Source organism: Miscanthus floridulus, chromosome 8 (genome assembly GCF_019320115.1).
Source record: "Miscanthus floridulus cultivar M001 chromosome 8, ASM1932011v1, whole genome shotgun sequence".
NCBI classification, from domain to species: Eukaryota; Viridiplantae; Streptophyta; class Magnoliopsida; order Poales; family Poaceae; genus Miscanthus; species Miscanthus floridulus.
In genome coordinates this window covers 47,918,037-47,934,494 of record NC_089587.1, presented here as the reverse complement: position 1 = coordinate 47,934,494, position 16,458 = coordinate 47,918,037, and the positions used below count along the sequence as shown (strand labels likewise).

Below are 16,458 nucleotides of genomic sequence, written 5' to 3'. Positions count from 1 at the left end.
GAGATACAACTCTGATTGACGGCATGCCGTTCAAGAAGATGTCAATCTTCTTCAAGTACGTGCCTTACTGGCCAGACTTGGCCATGCGCCATTCCATCGATGGCATGCACATCAAAAAGAATGTGATTGAGAGCGTCACTGGGATATTGATGAACATTAAGGCGAAGACAAAGAATGGGCTGAAGTCATGGGAGGACCTAGTACGTTTGCAGTCTAAACTAGAGCTTCACCCAGAAGACCTGGGGAATGGAAGACACTACATTCCTGCAGTCTAGGCGGTTCTCCTAATGGAACCTAGTACGTTTGCAGTCTAGGTGGTTCTCCTAATGGACCCGCCCCTGAAAATACAATTTTCAGGGGCGGTTTCCCTCCTAGAAATGCATTTTCGGGGGCGGTTAAAAGCCCGTCGCTACATATGCCCCATCTTTACAATCGGTGGCATTGTAGCGGTTGGGCAAACCGTCCCTGAAAAATCATTTTAACCGCCCCTAAAGATGTTTTCTGTAGTAGTGTGTAGATCTCTTCGTGCACTACAATTTTGATATGAAATTTTAATTTCTTCATCCGATTTGATTGGAAAAATTATGAAAATTACTCAGTTCCAAATTTTAAGTCGTTCTACCTTTTTGTAATACATAACTTTTAATATGTATCTAAGCATAATGTATATCTATATATGTAGCTAAAGCTATTTACCTAGAAAAGCCAAAACGACTTGCAATTTAGAATGGAGGGAGTACTATGCTCCACCTATTTTTAGGGGTGGGCTAAATTACCAACCATATCTAAAAAATCATTATTGGACTTTAGAAATGCCTCATTTTCTAGAGGCATCTGGCAAGCCGAACCTCCTCTTAACCGGCATTTTTAGAGGCGGTTCCGTTTGGCAACTACCTCTAGAATAGAGCACATTTGTAGAGGCAGCTGGAAATCCTAATCGCCTATACAAATTGATTTCTTAGATGTGGTGTCGGTGTTTCGGACCGGGGGGTCCTCGACCGACTAGTGAATTTGTTCTGCGTGCTCCCGATTTTCGGATGGTGATGCAAAGAGACACAAGGTTTATACTAGTTCGGGCAATCGGCGCCCTACGTCCAGTCTGAGGGATAGAACTTGTATTCCTTGCACCGAAGTGCTCATAGTAGGGGGTTACAAGTTAAGGGAGAGAGGGAACTAGTCCCAGGTCTTGGCAGGGTGTGAGTGGGCCGTCTGAGACGTTGCTCTCAAGCGGCTGGAATGTGTGCGTGTGTGTATGTGTTATCCGGTCTTTTTCCTCCCCCCCTAAGAGGCCCAAGTCCTCTCTTTTTATAGTTGAAGGGAGGACGAGGGCAGTACATGTATCACTATGCGATGTCATGCCAATAGGAGTGGCACGTCCGAACCCTGTGGCCCGTTTCGGTGGCGGCGTGGCCGTAGGAGCGATCCGTCCTTGGAATACTAGAGCGGCGTGGTTGTCCCATCAGGTCCTGTGCGTCGTGGGAGCCCCGGGAATGTCTCGGAGCGGACGTGGCGGCGAACGTGCAAGCCCCGGTGGACAGATTGTGCGCGAGGCTGAGGCCTGGTCGGTGCCGAGGCTTGTACTACGGTGGGGGGGTCTCGGCAGGCACGAACCCCGAGATTGCCGAGGCCCCGGTGTACAGTGCCGAGGCCTTGAGCGGGCGGCGGGTCGTGGGTGCAGCGTTAGGACACAGTGGCTGGTAACCCCCCGTCATACCCTGTCCCAGGCGCTGATCGTGGACACAGTGCTGGGACACAGTTACCGGTAACCCCCGTCATACCCTGTCCCAGGCGCTGATCGTGGACACAGTGCTGGGACACAGTTGCCGGTAAGCCCCACCGTGCCCTGTCCCAGCCGGTACGGCGCTGATGTGACTTCGGGTCGCGTCGGCCATTCTGTGACGTTGAGCCGCTGTCCGGCTGAGATTGCGGTAGTGGTTGAAAGTATTAATGAGACATAACGCGCTGTCGGGAGGGTCGGCCGAGGCGGGGGGCGACGGACCGCGGACGAGCCGGCCTCGAGCGACACGGAGAATGAGGCCTCGCGCGAGACGGAGATCAGGCTCCTTGCCGAGGCCTCGCGCGAGAGGCCTCGCGCGATACGGAGAACGCGCTTCCTGCCGAGGCCTTCCGTGGAGAGCCTCGGGCGGGGCGGAGACGGCGTTCCTTGCCGAGGCCTTCCCTGGGGAGCCTCGCGCGAAGCGGAGTTGGCGTCAGGATGCCGAGACCTCCTGCTCGAGGCTCTAGGCGAGGAGAGGGAGGACCCGGTGGGCTTGGTCGTGGCGGGTGAGGGGCCCACGACTTACCTTCTAGTTTTTTCTTTTTTGATGGGACTTTTAGCAACCCATTTTGATGTTTTGCTTGGGGTACCCCATTCTAAGATACCCGACATGTGGGTTTTGATATAGCCATCTCTTCTCAAGAATAGAGATGTTACTAAAAATCCTTTATCTAGTTGCATGCACTGCTGCACATAAACATCAATAGATGACCGTCAATTATTAGTGCCAGTTCAATAAACCAACGGCGTGGCTACTGTATAACTGTCAGTTCTTTGAGTCCATCATGCACAAATAATTAACCTGTTGAAATCCAAACCGATTATCGTATATATCATTGCAGCTTTTCTTTTACTTTAAACCAGCCGTGGTAATAAGTTAAAAATCGTATGCATGGTTGAGCCAAATATACATCCTCCAATAATTTAACGAGACATGAAAGCATTTTGGGTGCATGCCTATTTCCAATAGTGTACATCTTTTCGATCCGAATATGCATGCATGCATGTATATGTTCCTGGCCTGGGTATCGTACGTGATTCGTCTTGGACCGACGTCCCTTGTCGAGATCGATTCCACAAGCACGGTCATGCATGATTGGGCGGGAATCTAGCGGCATGCATGCAACTGATCAACCGCAAGCAGGAGACGGACAGATCGAGAACCACACGTCAGCGCATTTGCTTTAGGCTGTGTTTAGTTGGAGGAAAGTTGAAATTTAGGTATTGTAGCACTTTCGTTTTTATTTGGCAAATAGTATTCAATCATGGATTAGTTAGGCTCAAAACGTTCGTCTCGTGATTTCCAACCAAACTGTGCAATTAGTTTTTTTTCGTCTACACTTACTGCTCCATGCACGTATCGCAAGATTCGATGTGACGAGTACTGTAGCACTTTTTTAGAACTATTTTTGGAACTGAACATGGGCTTATTTTTCCGGACCCAGCTCACGCGTGTACTGTCACACATGCCTGCATAGATCCGTGCATGCATGCATGCACGCAATGGATCATCCATGCATGCGGTGTCACGTCCTTTCAATCTGAGGAAACGTGTCAGGGTGTCAGCCCATCTGATGGAAGCATGTACATTTGTGTCATCGTACGCAAACAATGATAGCAGAACTGAAGAACAAAGGGTACAAAAGCGGCCGATCCTTAGGCCAACCGTCGAGGCTGCTTTCAGCTGGATGTCGGCAAGACGCAGAGTCGCCATATACAGCCCACTGTAATTGGTTCTGTGGGCTGGCTTGCACTTGTATGCACGTATATATATATGTCTACAAAATGTTCAGGAGCACTGTACACGATCTGAAAAACCTACGACCTTTGTAGCTGCCAGGTGGTACAGCTAGCTAGCTATATGTATACAGTGAATTTTTCGCTGTGGTGCATGCATGATCTACGATGATGCATGCATGTGCGCAGATAAGGGTTGTACAAGTGACAGGCGAATGGTGCCGAAACATACAGCAGCGTGCTTCCAAGCAGCAATGCGTTAGTTTACAGCATCTTTGATAATATATATGTGGAAAACCTCCTATATGGCTGCGCCGAAAGTACCAAGCTACTAGCTACCTCTCTCGTGGAAGCAGAAAAAACGTCCAATGCATTTTGATTGGGTGGCCTACGTACAACGCTTTGGAAATTTTGCTACTTTTCTTGTATAATATAGAGAAAACATACATATATATTGTTCATGTTCCGAATAGCTAGTCCCAGCAAAGCATCATGCCTCGCCATCTCCCGGCTTCATTTCCTCTTCCTCTCCCCCGCAGTGGCGCGTGTGGATGTGCGGCGTGTCCGGCTCTGCCGGTGGCTACTAATAGGTACGCACGCAGATCACTTGGTCGCCCCAGCGGCGGCGCGAGTGGATGCCGCCACGGCCAGCCTTGCCGGGATATGGTTGAAGCTAGGGATGAAAATGGGACGGATATTTCCCGATATCCGTCCATCCTGAAAGAATCAAAACACTCTATGGATAATCCGTATATAAATATAATCCAAACATTCAATACTTGACTGTATTTGAATCCAAATACTCAAAATCAGTTTTCTGATATGTATATGAGATAGATATATCAATAGCTGAATGATCCTTATCCGGTTCTAAGATCCGAGAAAAAAATATGAGATAAATACGGAATATAGGACATATTGCAGGATCACTGGCCATCTGTATCCACTAGTAGAGAAATGACTTTTGATCCACTTCGAAATTTGGCTTTAGTTCCGGTATTTTTCGCGTCCGGGACTAGAGAAACCTTTAGTCCCGGTTGGTAGCTCCAATCGGGACTAAAGGTCCCTGCCCTACGGCTACTGCGGCAGGCTTTTGCTGCAGGGGACTTTTAGTCCCGGTTGAAGATACCAACAGGGACTAAAGGTTAACTTTTACTCCCGATTGGTCCCTCCAACCGGGAGTAAAAGTCTACTCTCGGCTGGAGGCTCCGTCCAGGACTAGAAAGGGACCTTTAGTCCCAGTTGCTGTCTCCAACAGTTTATGTTGAACGCGGGACTTCCAAAAATTTTACCGCCTTCAACAATTTCTCTCTCCTCTTCTTCATCCTTATCTTCTCAACATCCTCACGCCAGTGCTGCATCTCATCCTCTCTTCAGTCTTCACTCTCTCTCTTCAATCTCCAATCCACCGGATCTCCTTTTCCAAGTTGTGCGCCATTGAACGAGCCGAGCTACGACGACGGCTGCACGCCGGCTTGCGGCGCACCGGCCGTGCGGCGGTGGCGTCACGCGGGCCTAGGAGCTGTGTTTCCAGCGAGTTCGTGGCGCAAGCTCTTGCGGCAGCGGCACTCTAGGTGTAGTGGATCTGGCTATTTCCGGCCAGGTGATATGCGCTGTGGTCGCTCTCACGGAGTCCATGCATGCAGCGCTTGCGGTAAGTTAGGAAGACAAAGCCCCGTGGAGCCTTGAAGTCGTGCTTGGATAAGTGAGGTGAGTACACCAGTAAAATTCCTAATTTTGTTGGCCAAAACTTTGAAACTTTGTCAGAGTAATGTATTTTTTTCCTTTATATTATTGTTGCGGTTGCATGAATGAATGAAACATTTAATGGGAAGAACAAGAAAGATTATTCATTTTTTATGGGGAGATTGGTTAATTCTTTGCGCTAATCCTTCTATGCAGATTGGTCAATTCTTTGTGCGGGGGATGCATCAATGGATTCCGGCTGCAACGATGAGCTCGCAACCCACAATGTGTTTGCTAGTAGTTGTTCGCATGGTCAAAACGAATCATCAATTGAAAATAGAAAAAAAGAAAAAACCTTTAGTCCCGGTTGGTAATACCAACCGGGACTAAAGGGTCGGCCCACGTGGTCAGGCCGGGAGACCTCTTTAGCCTCGGTTGGTATTACCAACCAGGACTAAAGGTGGACCTTTAATACCGGGCGAAAAACCGGGACTAAAGGAGGGGCCCTTTAGTTCTGGATTTGTGCTCCCGGTTGGAAAACCAGGACTGAAGGGGTTTTCCAACCGGAAGTACAGCTTGTTTCTGTACTAGTGATCCTATCCGATTTCATCTCTAGCTAAAGCATAAGAAGATTGTTGAAGGATATATATGCTCATAATGTGTAGTACATCGTGTCAACAAAACATTCCGGGGGTCTTATCTGGACACTCACGCCTCGCTAGGACAGTATTTCCATATTCTCACGCTTGCTGTTGGCAGCACATAGCTAGACAGGTTCATGCATCAAGGAGCACAGGAATCAGGAGGGAAGAAGCACACAAGACGACACACCGACCTGTGGAATAGCTAGACAAATAATCAAACCAAGCTAATTAATGAGCATATATGTATGCATGTATATCCTGTGTGTGAGTCATCAGTGCTAAGTACAGCATCTACCATATACATATTTTTGTTATGGGAGCCTATATATGTCAGCCAGCATACATACATACATACATATATATAAATAATTCAAGGGATATTAAATTTAGCATACGTCCGTACCTGCACATGCATTTATATTCTAGTCTATCATCAAACTATATATAAACAAAAGAAACGGAAGCTTGTCCTTCACTTTTCACACGAAGTGCCCACCGTCCCGGCCCAACAACATAAGAAACCCCTCGGCCACCCACCGGCTCCCCAAAGAGAGGTCAGTTGATCCTGCTGCACAATTTTTGTGGTCCCACATGTTCGCTCCTCGGCTCCCAGTACTCCCGGCCGCCCGGTTCACTTTAGTTACACACCCAAAATGGTAGCACGTCCAATGAGGTTGCTATCTGTGTGTACGAGGTCGGATAGCATATATATATATATATATATATATATATATATATATATATATATATATACGAAAATGGATTATCATTAGAAATCGAAGAGAGAAGCAATGGAATACATTGAATATTAGTCTACATATATGCTTTTGTTTATACTTCTGTTATATTCAACATCAAATATATATGTCGTATAGGTGATATATATAATCTCTTATTCTCAACTGCAGTTATTATTTAATTTTGGGCTGTCCATTTTAAAGGTGACACAAATATAGCTTGTTCAATTTTGCTTACGTCGCACCTTTGACACGTTCAAAGTTCGAGTCAACTAAACAGCAAATGCTAGTTTAATATATTCCAGTGGCACGCGTAAAAACAGATAGTAAGTTATGAATAGCGAAACTGGTATTCTTGTTGTGGCGTGCTAATTCTAAACCATCCCAACATAAATAAAAAATGTTAATTAGTTCCAAAAGGCAATACTTGCTAACCAGCATAATAATCATTTGTATATGGACGATACGATCCAATTTCTGCAAGATGAAGTGGTATATGTAGGCACCACGAAGACACGAGCACACGTTCTAGTGTCTCGTCCCAATTAATGGACAAAGCTATTGTTAGTGTTGATGATTGCAACTAATTCTTTGTGTTTTAACTTTGTCTAGGGCAACGATGATATAATATCAGCAAATGTGCCCATTCGTTGCGACGGAATATAAACCTTATTGTGCAGTCATATGATCGACTAGTGGCTCAGAGATTTTTGTAGTAGTCATATCACCAGTTTCAATATATACTGGAATCGGAGGTCGTATCACTACTGGAGAACCGGCTCTTTGCTGGGTGCTTAAGTGGTTTGCCGAGTGTTGTTTTTCGGGCACTCGACAAAAACGCTTTTGCCGAGTATTTTTTTTTACACTCGGCAAAGAAGCTCTTTTCCGAGTGTTTTTTTTACACTCGGTAAAGAAGCTTCTTTGCCGAGTGTTTTTTTTGACACTCGGCAAAGAAGCTCTTTGCCGAGTGTTTTTTTTACACTCGGCAAAGAAAATTTCAAAGCACATTTTGAAACAGTAAATTAATTCAAATGAAAAAAGTTTTCAACTACAAAGTTGTATAACTCATCAAGATGTACAATGTTTGTTTTGGTCTTTTCTTCATATGACAAAGTAAAAGTAAATTTGTTCACAAATCTAACATATCTCTCTTGTAGTTTATGAAACTACAAGAGAGATATATAAGATTTGTGAACAATGTTAGAACGACCATGTCGGATGAACAGATGACTAAACAACCAAAATAAACTTTGTATATCTCGAAAAGTTATGAAACTTTGTAATTGACAACTTTTTGATTTGAAATCATCTTGTCATGCAAAACTGTGTTTGAATTTCAAAATTTTAAAATTCGAACTTATCAAACGACCTCGGATGGAAAAACAACCAAAATAAACTCTGTAGATCTCGAAAAGTTATGAAACATTGTAGTTGGCAACTTTTTGATTTCAAATCATCTTGTCATGCAAAACTGTGTTTGAATTTCAAAATTTTAAAATTCGAACTTTTCAAACGACCTCGGATGGAAAAACAACCAAAATAAACTCTGTAGATCTCGAAAAGTTATGAAACATTGTAGTTGGCAACTTTTTGATTTCAAATCATATTGTCATGCAAAACTGTGTTTGAATTTCAAAATTTTAAAATTCGAACTTTTCAAACGATCTCGGATGGAAAAACAACCAAAATAAACTCTGTAGATCTCGAAAAGTTATGAAACATCGTAGTTGGCAACTTTTTGATTTGAAATCTTCTTGTCATGCAAAACTACGTTTGAATTTCAAAATTTTGAAATTCAAATTTTGTGAACGACCTCGGATGGAAAAACTTCCTAAACTAAAAGTGTAGATCTTTTCAAAGTTATGAAACTTTGAAGTTTACAACTTTTTTATTTGAATTCATTTAGGGCCTCAAACAAGCAATTTACACTCGGTTTAGTATAATATGTTGGGAACTAAAACGGAATCCAGACACAAGTGACAGTGTGGTGTAGTGGTAGAGGAGGTTCACGCGCAGGGGAGGTCGCGGGTTCGAATCCCGTCGGCCGCGTTGATGCGAAATTTATGTGAAAAATGCCAGAGATGGGCGGCGCTGGTCGGTGGGGGCCTCCACCGATTAAAAAAATTCCATTTTTTCCATTTTCCCATTTTTTTGGGTTTTTTCGGTTCCAACTTTGCCGAGTGTCGGGCACTCGGCAAAGGCTTTGCCGAGTGCCCGACAAAAAACACTCGGCAAAGACACCTTTGCCGATTCATTTTTTGCTGAGTGCAGCACTCGGCAAAGCCACTGAGTCCGGTAGTGTATCGTTGCAACACGCAAAAACGCGTGTGGTTATAACTCGTATGAAGATGGATCATGGGTCCGAGTGAAATACAAATAATAGGAGAAATGCGAGAGCACTTTAAGAAGTAAAAAACATAAAGAAAAATAACTTTGCTCTTTAATAATAGGTTCATATTACAAATATGTGTATGTTGTAATGGGAGGAAACAAACTATCAAATGTGCATGCTAAACAAGAATGGGAATATTACATGTCTATTTATGTTTTACGCTTTCTATTACATTTTTAAACTATAATTTATTTTATGAGAATCGTGACATCCAAAAATATAAGTTAATGTTGGCAATATCCTATAAAGTCTGTATGGAATAAAAATGCAGATGCAAAGCATAGAAATACTAACTCGTACATATATCATAACTTTAATTTACATACTATTCATGTGTTTTTACAGTTAAAAATCGAGAGTTTCGTGACTTCCTTTGAGTATCGATAAAAATTTGTGGTTCTAGTATCAGATTAAAGTCGACAGGAAGTTAATTGCCGCAATACCAAGTACTAGCCTATCCGTCGATGATCATGACCGGAGACCTTCCCCCTTGATTTTCCATAAGGTGGCTTTTATTGGGGACTGCAGTGGTACATATGTATGGCTTAGAAACATACTCCCTCCGTTCCAAATAGTAAGTCATTTTAACTTTTCTAGATATCTAGCAATTTCTATTGCCAACAAACATCGCTTTTGCAAGGCAACTTACTGCATCTATATTAATTGAATTGGTTGGTGAAGACGAGTTTTATAAGTGTAAGGGTCTGTTTGGCACGGCTCCACCTCTAACTCTGGCATCAGCTTCCTGCAAAGAAGTTGTACCAAACACTTTAGACCAAAAATAGTTTTTTGATAGATAGTAAAGGAACCGGAGCCGTATTAGGGTCTAGAGGAGGAGTTATAATTTGTGGCTCCTTCGAAGGAGCACTTGAGGACGAGGCATGCATGCCAAACAACCTCTACAATTATGCAAGTTCAAACAAACTAGCGGCACCCAAAATGTACTAATCACCCTTCACAGAACATGACAATATAAAGCATAATCACTGCCTGCGCTGTTTGCTAGCTAAATGATCCGATTATCATATTAGCTAGCTAGCCAACGAAAGACAAGAACTCACTCTCTCTCTCTCTCTCTCTCTCTCTCTCTCTCTTCTCTCTCTCTCTCCGCACACGGAGCCCTATAAGTAGGGAGAGACCCAGACCCCTCTCAATTATGCCTCCACTCCATTAGGTTAATTTGTCCTTGTGTCGGTCTTCTCTCTTGGCTTCTCTTCTATTCCTGCGTCCCTTTCCACAACGCTGTCTCATCCTAGCTCGCTAGCTTTGACCGTTTCCAGGCTACAGCTACCCTGTTCCTCTCCGATCTCCAAGACCCCCACCATGGACTCCCACCTCAGCCAAGCACAAGCCCACCACCGCGGCGGCGAGGGCGAGCCAACGACGGCGAGGTCGCGGTGGGCGCCCAAGCCGGAGCAGATCCTGATCCTGGAGTCCATCTTCAACAGCGGCATGGTGAACCCGGCCAAAGACGAGATGGCGCGCATCCGCCGGCTCCTGGAGCGCTTCGGCGCCGTCCGCGACGCCAACGTCTTCTACTGGTTCCAGAACCGCCGCTCCCGGTCCCGCCGCCGCGCCCGCCAGCTCCAGCAGGCCTGCGGCGCGGCGCCCCAGCTGCCAACGACTGCCACAGCGGCCGTCGCCGGCAACCTCCACGGCCTCGTCAACGACAGCGTCTCTCTCTTCGCCATGCACGGGCAGGGCCAGGCACGCACCGCTGGCATGCCCGCGGTTGCGCCGATGCCGCCTGCGGTTGCGTCGTCGCCCCACTTGTTTAGCGACGACATCGACGGCGGGGACGACCTCTTCGCCATCTCCCGGCAAATGGGGACTCATGTCGCGCGGCGGCGACCAGCACCGTTGCGGCTACATGGCTAACGACGACGCCTCCCAGCTGAGCTACCAACCAACTGGTGAGTGTTCTTATCAACAGTGTTGTGCATTGCTGCCATTGCATGTGGAATCTCAAAGATATATATTGCATTATATATACACTCTTACTCCTATAGAGTAATTGATGATCGTTTGTAGGGTCATCTGTCTGTGATTATGGGGTTAATATGGCTGGATGACAATTTAATTGCAGGGACGACGACGACGACGACGGCGTCTGTCCAGGTGTTCATCAACGGTGTGGTGTACGAGGTGCCAGGCCGTGGCGCATTGCTGGACTTGGCTGGCACGTTCGGGCGTGACGCGATGCTGGTTCACTCCTCCGGCGAGATACTACCGGTGAACGAGAACGGCGTCCTCATGAAGAGCTTGCAGATGGGGGAATGCTACTACCTGGTAGGTGAACCAGCAGATGCATGAGTTGTCGTATATATATGCTGTCAGTTATTATGACACATTGTTTACAGCGTTATCTGACTAAAATCTGTTTTCTCCTTTTCCCAGGTTTCGAGATCAACTTAATCAGCTAGCCTGCTGCTGTGTATTATGATTCAAGTTATGTGCTAGGAAGCACGAACACTTGATGAGTAGGTTGTTAAGTCCAGATCTTATGTCAGTGTGTGTACTAATGTGTTGTTCCCCGATCATCTATCTCTCTCTCTCTCCACATCGATGTATATTATTATCTGAATGCATCGTCCCCTTGAGAGTTTCCTTTTTAATGTTCTGGAGGTTTTGCTTCTAGCTGATTAATGGATAATCCAAATGACATTCATTATTCCATCATGCTTGTGCTGTGTACTCAGATTTTCTAGGCATGTACCTTATATGCCATTGACAAACTGAAGTGTATGTACCCTCTCATGTAGGCAATTGTGAAATGATATTTCTTTGTACTCCTTCTGTCTAAAATATTTTAATTATTGTAAAAATCTTAGACAGATGATCTTTATGGAGAAGAAAAACTAGGACGCCTCTCATTAAGTCATCTCATTAGTTGTCTATGCTTGTCAGTCATGTAGACACTATACATAGAAATCTTATTTCTATCGGATGGTTTCTTCAAAATATTTTTTTGTCCAATCATGTGTCTATTCTCTCCTATTATCTACTTATCACATCTCTTTATATCCCGGTTCCACTGTAAACATGGTTTCTTATCTAAGATCCTCTTTGGCAGGGCTTTGGCTTCTCCAAAAATGGTGAAGCCAGTAAAGCCTCATTTTTTGTGGCTTCAGCTTCTAGGCTAAAAAGGTTTTGGTTTCATCACTTTTTGCATGGTCTTAGCTTCAGAGGCTGTTTTACATGTCAGTGTGTTTGGCAGGGCTTCCCCATGATGCCACAGAAGCCCCTCTAGAAGTCATACTAAAGAGGGCCTATAAGAAACCATTTTCTCATCTATCTTCATTAATTATATAGTGTCACACTACTATGTTACTTAGTTGGCACCCTAATTAATGAACATAAAAACTATGCTAGTTTCTAGGTTAGTATTACCCTTAGCCACATGCAATTAAACATGCATGCAGTAGATTAAGGAAAGAAGTGCCAATTACAAAACGCCATGCATTCAGGATTATTCTTACAAGCCAATATTATTCACCTGCTGCTACAACAAGCTATTGGAAGTGTTCAAGAGATCAGTGCTAAATTCCAAGCCAAACAAATCAATGAAAGATCGTCCAATGTAACCTCCATGCACCCCATTTCAGCACAAGAAGCCCGGTACGCGAAGGTGAAACTAGGGGGAAGAGTCATTTGGGTATTCAGGGTATGTTTGGTCGCAACCATGAATCATTTGCGTGGAGAAAAAGATGCTGCTTGTAAATGCATTCAATTTTGTCTAGTCAGGCATCCGTAAGAGTGATTGTTTGGCTGAAACTGCCTAGGAAAGGAGAGCCGTGGCGCCCTAGGGAGTCACGGTGATTAGAGCCCCACAACAGCAAGCAGCAGCCAGGTAGTCAATTTTGGTTCAGACTGCTGACCTGCTTTCTAGGGCTTCAAGCAAATACTTTCCAGGTAGGCCACACAGGCTGCAAATTGTCCATGCAAAATTGGCCCAGGGCTGCATCCAAACACACCGTCAGCCCAGTGCAAGCAAAGTCATCTTTGGTCAGCCCAAGCAAAGGCCTCTTTGGTGATTGGGCACCCTGTAGTCAGCCCAAGCAAACACTATTAAATCTTGTTAAGCAACTAATCACCCCTCTTCGTTCCCTCAAAAAAAAAAAAAAAACCAATCACCCTCTTCGTTTTAGGATGCAAAAATAATCCATGCACATTAGCCAAATCGTGGCCGTATCGTGCCTTGGGCACGTGTTTGTTAATTAATATAACAAGATTTAATAGTGTTTCGCCTCAACCAACTTGGTTTTTGCAGATCCGGTTATTGATCAGCTCCCTTTTTTTTTAGGGCAACGAATTGAATCTGATTCTCCTTTTTATCTCCGGGTTACCCATGGCTAAGGACCACGGCAACATCCGCAGTCAGCGACAACAACAGTAAAAGGACAACACAGTCAAGGTTAGTTAATTACCTTCGGCAACAATGCAGCGATTTTGTTTCGTCAGAACAGCAGTCTCATCACCTTCGGCTATCTTCAGTCTGGGTGTCCAAATTAATCTGAACGAACCTACCAGCAATTGGCTTCACCAGCTACTGACGTGTCAGTTACGTACAGTAACGCACTTCCACGATCCAAAATCACCTTGAATGTTAAAAATTTCCTTGAAGGCCAAAATAAAACCGTTAAGGAAAATATAGTTTTTTGCCCTCAAAAAAGAGGAAAGTATAGGTCCTGTTTGGATCTTATGGTAAAACTTTAGCCCTGCACTTTTAGCCCCTTTTTTTTTGCCATGAGGATCCAAACAGAGGGCTAAAAGTGAGCAAATGGCTAAAAATTGGGTTAAAATCTTTTGCTTCCAAAGAGACCCTAAACTAGGCTAAACTCTCTCGGGGCGGACGCTGGACGCCCCATACCCCTTGCCGCTCGTATGCATGGCTTTTACATGGATAATTAAATGAGGGCAAATCAGTCATTGTAGATTAGAGGACTAAAGTTTAGCCCATGGATCCAAACAGTCCAGCAGAAAAACTTTATGGGCTAAACTTTAGTCCTTGGACTAGTGATCCAAACACCACCATAGTTAAAACCTCCGAGGAAATGGATATTCATGAGTGCTAAACCAAACTGCCAAGGTAATTCTCTGTTTCTTTGAGTGTTATTACAAAACTCTAAGATAATTGCTCATTTCCTTATGTGTTATTCGAAATGCCAAGGTAATTCGTATTTTTTTAGTGCTATTCGAAGCCGCCAAAGTAATTCATATTTTCTCGACTGTAATTTGAAACCCCCAAGGAAATTCTCATAGCTTTAAAATTCAAATTTTTTGAATTTTCCAAATGACCTCGGATGGAGATATGACCTAAACCAAAGTTTAAGTAATCGATGAGGTCTAAAACTTTTTTAGTTCAAACTTTTTACATTTAAAATCGTTTAGGATCTCGAATATTCATTACATGATTCAACAAAGTGACTGAAAAAGAAAAAATAATTCACTTAGTCACAAGTTGCTTTGAGGTGTAGTGGTAAATGATTTTCATGTGAAGCAAATAGGTCACATGTTTGAATCCCTTTATGTTTCTTTTGCTATTGTTGTATATTTTCTTGGAGGTTGCTGGCCCGTCAAGGAAACTAATTTTATTGATGATGCTTTTTTTTTCTATTGCTCTATATTTCTACGGAGGTTGCTGGCCCTCAAGGAAACTATTTTCCGTGATGGTTAGTAATATTTTCTAGAAGGTTGCTGGTCCTCAAGAAAACAAATTTACTTAACAGTTGCAATATTTTCTTGTCCATTTGGCAAATTAAGTATGGTCCTAGTTTTCTAGGCGGCTAGCCTCCGAGGAAATCATCCTTGAGAGCCAAAACCACCAAGGAAACTAATTTCACTTGTCTTCTATCCTTGACGGAGTTTGCTTGATGGTTTGTGGCCAAGGATCATTTTCTTGGCGATTTTGGCATTCAAGGTAATTCGGGATTGTGTTAGTGACGACATGAAGGCGCAAATAATCTTGTATCCTTTCTTTTGGTACCGTACCCTAGAAAACCAGACATGCTTGTCTTTTTCGTCTCTCATGAATGGCGGCTCACGGCTAAAGCATCACCCTGATGTTCCTGATCAAAACTTGCCACGTTAAAGGTAGTTATGCTATAGTTTTTTTCGACAGCTCGATTTGGTTCACTACCATAACCATGGCACGCCATACTTTCTTAGCCCTCGATCTATCACACACGTCGTAGACTCATTTTGTATCAAACTTTGCCACAAATGTAGCTTCAGTTTTAGTTCGCCACATTTTCTACGGCAGACATAGTTTACCAAAAGTTAGTATTGCATTTTAAAATTCATATTGGAAAGTAAACGGTGCAAGCTCCTTTAAATCCAGAACATTGGGCGACCAGCTCTTTTTCAGCTAATCAGCTTGCACTTGCAGCAAGCTAGTAGTTTCGTCAGTCCGATTCGGTTCTCTAGCTACCTTCGGGTTCCACCAGTTTGGTTTTCTACGTTGTCACAAGTCTCCAGGTGCAGCGACACATTTGGCGATTCAGAACACAGGAAATTGTCAGTTTTCTCCTCTCTTTTTTTGAGAAACAATTGTCAGTTTCCTCCTGCCAAGGCTCAGCCACTACTGGGCCACCCCATTCAGCATTTCAACTTGGCTGGCCTACAATCTGGCCAGCTAGATAAGTGGGTTGCTTCGCCAAAGAGGCCGTAGGGCCGGGCCGCCTTCTTCATTTTCAAGCACCTCGAGCGGCCTGTAGTCGTGTACACTCTAATCATAAGTTCTGGTGATCACCAATTACTTATCCATTTTTGCTAAAAAAGAAACCAATTGCTTATCCATTTGTGCTAATAAAACGCTACTTCATCTGTTCTAAAAAGATATAATTTTCAGTTTTTGAGGAGTCAACAATTTGAAGTTCAACCAACTATAAAAAATACTGATATTTATGATACTGAATAAAAATTGTTAGATTAGTCATGAAATATATTTTTATAGTAAACTTATTTAGAGATATAAATATAAATATTATTTTATATAAATTTAAGAAAATTTGAATTGGTTCCGATCTTAAATTGCATTTTCACTACTGCACATATCTTCTTTACAGACAGCTCCGATTTCTTACAGAGACGGTCCACGTAAGAAAGCGCCTCTAACTAGGACTAGGAGCATTTTAGCTCACAAACTATCCTTGGAAATCAATTTTGGCTTATTTAGGAGTATCTTATAATCAAAGGGGAATGATAGTTTGCCAAACCTTCTTTTCTGCAGATTCATCAAGAGAGATTTGAGTCCATATGGTCAAAACTCGTCTTGATCGACTGGTTAAGGAAGCATGAACATGCATCGTGCAACCAACCACAATGTGTAGTGACACTTGAGAGTGAGTGCAAGTCACTTAGATCTAAGAGGGAGAGGGGGTGAATTTGGTGAAGGGAACAGGGGTGCCCAAACTCTGTTAGGTGGAGAATTGACACGCATGATCTAGCTTCCTATCAACAAGACCCAGACATTACAATCGCCAC

At 43.7% G+C, this 16,458-nt stretch overlaps 1 pseudogene; it reads left to right on the top strand.

Annotated features, from left to right (window-relative positions):
• The first annotated feature begins 10,182 nt into the window (after window positions 1-10,182).
• On the top strand, window positions 10,183-11,549 carry LOC136471905 (WUSCHEL-related homeobox 10-like; annotated as a pseudogene).
• Window positions 11,550-16,458: the final 4,909 nt, after the last annotated feature.